This window comes from Chrysochloris asiatica, unplaced genomic scaffold (assembly GCF_000296735.1).
Source record: "Chrysochloris asiatica unplaced genomic scaffold, ChrAsi1.0 scaffold00034, whole genome shotgun sequence".
NCBI lineage: Eukaryota > Metazoa > Chordata > Mammalia > Afrosoricida > Chrysochloridae > Chrysochloris > Chrysochloris asiatica.
The window spans coordinates 818,901-826,699 of NW_006408552.1; the positions used below are offsets into that span (position 1 = coordinate 818,901).

Here is a 7,799-nt window from a genome sequence, read left to right on the forward strand (position 1 = left end):
GATGCGTTAATTTCTGGATTCTCGATTCTGTTCCATTGATCTATGTACCTTTCATTGTACCAGTACCAAGCTGTTTTGACCACTGTAGCCATGTAGTATATTTTAAAGTTGGGGAGTGACAGGCCTCCAACCTTATTCTTGTTCTTAAGCAGTGCTTTGCTTATCCTGGGTCCTCAGACTTCTTTTTGTTCCCAAAACTCAAAGAAAAATTTAAAGGACCACAATTTGTGTCCCTTGAGGATGCCCAAACTGCCATTTTGATATGGCATAAATAAAAGAGTGCAGAATTCTTTATGAAGGGTTCAAGAGATAGAAACATCACCTTTAGAAGTGGAAAGACCTCGATTGCAAATATGTTGAGAAACAATAGCTTCACATTTTGGTATTTTTGTTTAATAAAAGTTTCTACAACTTTGTAGCAATACTTTTTGATTTACCCTTAAACTAACTAGTCGATGATCCTTTGGGACCTCCTGGGTAGATGGTGGAGCTGTTAACTAGGCCAAGAGAAAGAGCAGGGGGTGAGGGGGGTGGGGGGGACTAGGTGAAAAATTATCAATTTAATTTTGAATATGTTGAGTGAGAGATATCTGTGATTCGTGATGTATAGTAAATGTTTGAACAACCATCTCTTCTTTGAGGGGGTGGGGAATTCTGATCTAAAGCGTTTGCTAATTTCCATGGTATAAATACTGTCACTGTGCCTGATTTCAAGTTACTGCAATCAACATGACTTCACTAACCAAGAAGCCAGGACAAGAGGTATACAATGGACTCTTGTGAGCTGGTATGAACTGGCACAAGCTGACTCCAGCCCACCACAGTCCATGAGCATTCAAATGGAGACATTCAATCTGTAGTTGGACATATACCAAGTCTGCACATAGGAAGAGAAATCTGGGCAGGAGATAGATGTTTGAAAGTTATGAGCAATTAGTGGTAGGATAAGCACTGGACTGCTAACCGCAAGGTTGGCAGTTCAAACTAAGCAGCCACTCCTCAGGAGAAAGATGAGGCTTTCTGCTCCCATAAAGATTTACACCCTTGGAAGCCCTGTACAGAGTCACTAGGAGTGGGAAATGACTTGCTGGCAATAGGGTATTGGTTTTGGTTGATTTTAAAGTCACTGTAGTGGATGGAATTACCATTGAATAACACGGAGAATGAGATGAGAAGGAGACTGAAGTTGGGATCTTGGGAAACACCACAAGGATATTTACAGAGTATCCTTAGAAGGAAGGGGGTCTTGGTGTGACTCTGTAGGCTAAGCACTGGACTGCTAACTGCAGGGTCAGTGGTTCAAACCCACTAGCCACTCCTCCAAAGTCACTTGATGGCACTTAACAACCAAAACAACAACAACTCAGGAGGAGCAAGAAGCCAAGGAGAAGACTGCGAAAGAACAGTCAGAGCAAGGAGGAAGAGTCCGAACAACCCACTGGAATTAGTTTCTACACACACACTCAGGAGTCCTGGTGTGGCACTGCAGGTTAATGCACTGGACTGCAAAGTCAGTTTGAACCGCAAGGTCGACTGTTTAAGTTCACCAACCGCTCCTTGGAAACCCTACACAAGATTGCTATGGGTCAGAACTAACTTGACGGCACTTAACAACAACAACAACAACAACACATATACTCAAGGACTCCTGGTGTGGCGCTGTAGGAGCAGCACTGGACTTTGAAGCATGAAGTCAGCAGTTCAAACCCACCAGTTGCTCCTTGGAAACCCTATAGAGGGTCTCTATGAGTCAGAATCAACTTGACGGAACTTAACATCAACACACATACTCAAGAGCTTCTGCCCTGTTCTCAGGGGAGTTGGTCACCCACTGGGCATTCCTTACCTCTGTGCACTCTTCTCTCACTTTTTCTTCTCCTGTCCTTCCCAGCAGTATCGAAATAAGCCCCAAGGAGCTCCCATCAAAAAACACTATGATTCACCCACTGCTTCCCCAGCTTTCTGCACTGTCCAAGCCAAGAGTCCTTGGTGATCCCACTGCCTCATTTACCAATCCCCGTCAGCATACTCCTGACCCCACCATCTCCTGCAAATGCCCTAGCCGGTCACATGTGGTCTCCATGCCACTCTATTTTATGTACACTTCTCAGTCCAATCTTGTTTCATCTCTCTTCAGCGTTCAACATGCTTTTATTTTGGTTTCTGAAACTCCACATTCTCCTGGTTTCCTTCTTATCTCTCTGGCTGCTCTTGGCATCTTGCTTTCTTCTAGATGACCTCTAAATGTTGGAGCACCTCAGGGTTTGGTCTTAGGCCAGCCATCTTGTCTTTCCCTTGAGCCTCTTGATGACTTCATCTGCACTAGGATGCCACTCACTCCCATGGCTCGATTCCAATCCACACTTCTCTGCTGAGCTCCAGAACTGCTTCCAGTCAACTGAGCATTTCTCCTTACATGTCTCATGGTGGTGGTGGTGTGCCGTGGAGTTGGTTCCGACTCATAGTGACCCTGTACAAGCTTTCTGAGGCTGTAAATCTTGACTGGAACAGAAAGCCTCATCTTTCTCCCATGGAACAGCTGATAGTTTCAAACTGCTGACCTTGAGGTTAGCAACCCAATTCATAACCACTACACTACCAGAGCTCCTTTACATGTCTCATAGATACCTCAAATTGACACATCTCAAGCTAAAACTCTTGAGTTTCCTACTCAAATGAGTCCCCTCTCAAGTGTTCTTGCTCTCAGTGAATGGTACTTTCAGGAAACTAGTGCTAATTGTGATTTTAATCATTATCACTATAAACCTCATGCAGGAAGAATATAGTGCATACATTGTTTATGGTTGTATCTGCACTGTTTATGACAATGCTTGATAATAAGTTGTTGTTAAGTGCCATCAAGTCGGTTCCGACCCATAGAGACCTTGTATAGGGTTTCCAAGGAGCGGCTGGTGAGCTTGAACCACTGTCATTGCAGTTCAAATGACCTTGCAGTCCAGTGTTTAACCCACAGCGTCACACCAGTATAATAAGTTGGGGCTTAAGAAATATTTGTGGAATGAGTTAAGCAGGGAAACATTAATACAGAAACCAAAGTGAGAGGAAGCAGTGTTACCCTGGAGAGATGAACAAAATTTGGTTCTCACCCTAGGCTGTCAGCTTTCTGAATGACTTTAGAGAAGTGATTTTACCTATCTGAAAACTGAGGAAATGGAAATAAATGATCAATAACATCTTTTCCAAATTGTAACATCTAATTGATAGGAACTGGTGTGGCATACTTCTGGTGTGGCGCTATTGGGTAAGTGCAGGACCGCAAGGTCAGTCCAAACTGCAAGGTCAGTGGTTCAAACTCACCAGTTGCTCCTCGGAAACCCTATACTGGGTTGCTATGAGTGGGAACCAACTTGACGGCACTTCACAACAACAACAACAACGATTGATATCTATTATTGTGGAGTCCTGGTGTGGCACTGCAGGAGAGTGTGCTGGACCACTAGGTCAGCTTGAGCTGCGAGGTCGGCAATTCAAACCCACCTTGGAAACCCTATATAGGGTTGCTAGGAGTTCAGACCAATTTAAAGCACTAAGCAACAACAACAACAACAACAACCTACTATTATTATGTCGTTGAGTTTGTCGTTGTTGAATGCCATGGAGTTGCTTCTGACTCATAGAGACTACAAGGTTTCCGAAGAGCCGCTGGTGGGTTTGAACCAATGATCGTGAGGTTAGCAGTCTAGCCCTTATCCTGTTGTTGTGTTAAGTGCCATTGACCCTGTATACTCCATGGCACATAACAACAACAACAACAGGGTTTCCAAGGAGCAACTGGTGAGCTTGAACCGCTGACCTTGCAGTCCATGGCATTAACAGTGTTACACCAGGACTCAGTGCTTATCCTACCAAGCCATATAAAGGATTTGTACATAATTAACAATATGACTTTTCCTCCCTCTTAATGTCTTTGTGCTTTGAAAACCTATTTGAAAAGCCCTTCACAAAAGGTAAGTCTGATCCTTTAACTTTTAAATTGTACAATAACTCTATGAAAGCTATTTGGTGACTTGAATTTTCCAAAGCATTTTCCCAATCCATGAAAAATCTCATAACAGTCTAAGAGACTGTTAGTCCCGGCTAACATTATTATCCATTACCCGGGTGGACGCCAGTATTGATACAATTGCACAGTAAAGTTGTTGCAGCAGCCCAGGTTGTGTTTCAACTACAACAAAATGGAGACAGTGCTAGTCCTTAACCTCACAGGATTGCGGCTGAGGGTTAAATAACATAAATTGCTGTTGTTGTTATGTGCCGTGAAGTCGGTTCCGACTCATAGTGCCCCTGTACAGGGTTTCTGAGGCTGTAAATCTTTACGGGAGCAGAAAGCCTCTTTCTTCTGCGGAACAGCTGGTAGTTTCGAACTGCTCGCAACCTGATTCGTAACCACCACGCTAGGTGGCTGATAAGTGCCGTTGAGTGAAGTAGGATTCATAGCAACCCTGTATAGGGTTCTTGAGGACCAGTTGGTGGGTTTGAACTGCCAGCCTTGCAGTTCAAACCAACTTAATGTTCCAGTGCTTACTGTTGTTATAAGTGCCGTCGAGTCGGTTCTGAACCATAGAGACCCTGTATAGGGTTTTGAGGAGTGGCTGGTGTGTTTGAACCGACCTTTGTGGTCAAACGCTTATTCTAGCGCCACACCAGGATTTGTTGAATGCTGTAGAGTCGGTTTCGACTCAGGAGACCCTGTATAAGGTTTCCGAGGAGCGGCTGGTGAGTTTGAACCGCCTACCTTGAAGTTCGAGGTGCTCTGGTAGCGTAGTGCTTACGAATCGGGCTGTTAACCTCAAAGTCAGCAGTTCAAAACTACCAGCTGTTCTGCGGGAGAAAGATGAGACTTTCTGCTCCCGTAAAGATTGACAGCCTCGGAAATCCTATACAGGGTCTCTATCAGTCGGAATCGACTTGACGACACCCCATCTCCACCCCCTTGAGTTCACAGCCTGGTGTTGATCCTACAGCGCCACACCAGGACATCTGTTGTTGTTGTTAAGTGCTTGTTTCCGAGGAGCGGCTGGTGAGGTTGAACCTCCGACCTTGTGGTTCAAACCGACCTGGCCGTCTAGCGCATTAACCCGCAGCACTATAGAACTCAGTAAACACGAGTTATTAATACATGATCACATGGTCCTGTAAAGGGCTCTACAAAACTCCACTGGCAAAGCTGGAGAAGTGCCTGGGCAGAACACTTCTTAGGTCATTTCCAGGGCCCCCCACGGGCCCCCCACGGGCCCCCACCCATACCTGTTCAGGAACTTCAGAAATCAAAACTCTACCCCTCAGTAACTCCTTGGTGGGCCCCGCCCTGCGCCAGTCCGGATCTCCGACTCCGCCCACAAATGGGCGTTACCTAAAGGAGGCGTGGTCAATAGAGAACTAAGGCGTCGATCTCCCTTTTTCACTTTAGAACCGCCCAGTTTGGGAGGGGCGAAATGGCTGTCACGTGATCACGGAGCGACTTCACCCTCCCCTTTGCTGGCACCACTTCTGCTAGTCCCAAGGGGGATGTCTTGCTTCTTTTGGGGAAGAAAAGCATGTATTTTTGTTCGTTTTGCATTGAAAATAGTGTTGAGTAATATTCTTGCTACGACGGAGTCACTGTTTGCACGTCAGGTGGTATTTTCCATTCCTACCTCCCCACACTAAGTAGTTGGTCTCGCCCAACCGGACCCTGGGCGCGGCAGCAACGGCCGCGTCACTGGTGGACGGGATCCCTCCGCTCTGGGGAGAGCAACGCTGGACTGTTGAGTTGGGGTGACTGAGAAAATCCATCCGCGTCGCCGCAGCTGCCGCCTCCGCCGCGGAGGAAGACAGAACCTCCCGCGCTCCTTTAGCGACCCCTTCGCAGAGTCCCACCGCCACAGGTACCTCCGCTGACAAAAGGAGTCCTCATCCCCCCCTGCCCCAAATTCCCTTGGGGCAACTTCTCTTAGGTTCCACGGTCTGGCCTCTTGGGAGCGGACGTAACTCTCCAGACCTCCCTCCCCTCCCTTCCTCTGGCCCGGTCTCTTCCAAACCCGGAAGGGGAACTGGGGGACCTTGGCCCCCCAATAAGGCACGCGCTTCCCGCACCATCAGTTTTTTGCAGGACTCGAGACCCTATCCCGACCCCTCTTGCCTCTTGCTTCTGCAGAAGTTGGGGGGCCAGATTAGGGGCTCCTATGGACCCCGGCCCGCCCCCTTTCTCACCACTACCACCCTCTTGCCTGCTCCCACGATCCCCCACCAGCCCGGATCCCCCTGTTTCACCCTCCGGCATTCATTCGTCTTGCAAAACTCCAGAATCCTCGGAGAGGCAAGCAAGGCCGCGAGGCCACCCTTCCCTTGGTCTCCACCCTACCCGGATTTGGGTCGTGCCCCTGGATTCTGGCTCCTCTACCCGAAACCCGACGAGACTTCGGCACTCTCCTCCTTTTACTAATCCTCATCCCCACCTACCTCCCAGGCGCCCCCACCCCCAGCTTGCTTTTGGGGAAAATGGAGGTCATAGGGGCCGGAGAGCCAGGCCCAGTGCGCCTCGCTGCGCGGCCGCGGCCCGCTCCTTGCAGCTGTCGGATCCGGAGACCCTCCCTTGTTGTCTGCCTTTCGCCCCGCCGGACCTGTGGAGGCGGTGGCACCCCAACTGCTTGGGATCTCGGCTTGGCTGCTGGGTCTCCAGAACCGGGGGCTGCGGAGGGGCCCTGGAGGGTGATGGGAACTGACTGCCCGAAACGTCGCCCCCAACTCCAGCTGCTTCCTCCCGTCCTGCTGCTTTCTTCGGACAGGGCCTCAGGCTTTGCCGCCCGCTCCGGGGCTGCTAGCCGCTGGGAGGAAGGGGCTTTGTCCGGAGCTGGGGGGGTGGTTCTCTGCCCCCGTTAGCACCCCCCTGCCTCTCAGGGGTTATCTATCCCCTGACACTAGCGTAGGAAGCCGAACTTGCGGAGGGGACATGTCAGCGGGGAAGAGGAACGAGTGCCTAGGTCCTGGGAAGTGGGAGCTGGGTGGGGGACGCCTGACTTGGCAGAGCGCACGGCCAGATCTCACAGGTGGTCAAAGGTGGCAGGGCCAGGCGGGCCCCTGGCAGTGCGTGCCGAGCCTGAGGGATGGGCTCATGGGGGACCAAGGACACAAGGGCTAGGCCACCTGGGGCCGCCCGCCTGTCGCCGCTGGCGCCTGGGAGAGAGCAGCTCTGCGCCCTGGGGCCGGGGACCTCTCTTCCGAGCCTAATTACTCCAGAGCCGCTCCCGCGGGTTTTCCGCGGGCACGGCGAGGCGGCGCTGGGAGTGAGAAGCAGCTTGCTGCCCTAGCCCCTACCCACCACAGGCGGCTAATGGGGCGCAGCCGGCCCGGAGATTATCCTGGGTGAGCCGTCCCGAACCTATTAGTGCCCTATCGGCTTTTCCCCAATCCTGTAAACAGCCACCCTGGCTGGTTCTGGGGAGGGGCGGGAGGTTGGGCCGGGCGGGGGCGACGGGGCCGGGGGTGGGGTCACCCACTCTACAGGTCTCTGCGGTGGATGTGGTTGCCTTGGCAACAGGGCTAGGGTGGGGGCATTTCACCAATGAGGTGCTCTCAGTCCGGGTGACGGTTGCCTAGGCAACTCCTGGAGCAGCCCAGCTTCCCCCTCTGTTCTCCCCCTCCAGTTGAAGCTGGGGGTGTGTGTGGAGGGTGTGCAGAGGGGGGAGGGGGGGAGTTTAAAGAGGCACCGCCCCCTTTTAGAATTAGGTGCTTAGAGGGCGGTGCCTGTGCTGGCTGGGACGGACACAAGGTCTGTTTTCGAAGGGATCCCCCCTACC

At 50.7% G+C, this 7,799-nt stretch overlaps 1 protein-coding gene across 1 annotated transcript in view; it reads left to right on the forward strand.

Moving 5' to 3' along the window:
* Positions 1-5,721: 5,721 nt before the first annotated feature.
* The window catches only part of GNB2 (guanine nucleotide binding protein (G protein), beta polypeptide 2), a 5,205-nt gene continuing 3,127 nt past the window's right edge, over positions 5,722-7,799 (forward strand). Inside the window, exon 1 of the mRNA XM_006859642.1 lies at positions 5,722-5,888. The gene's annotated coding sequence lies outside the window, so the exon portion shown is untranslated. The remainder of the gene's footprint in view (positions 5,889-7,799) is intronic.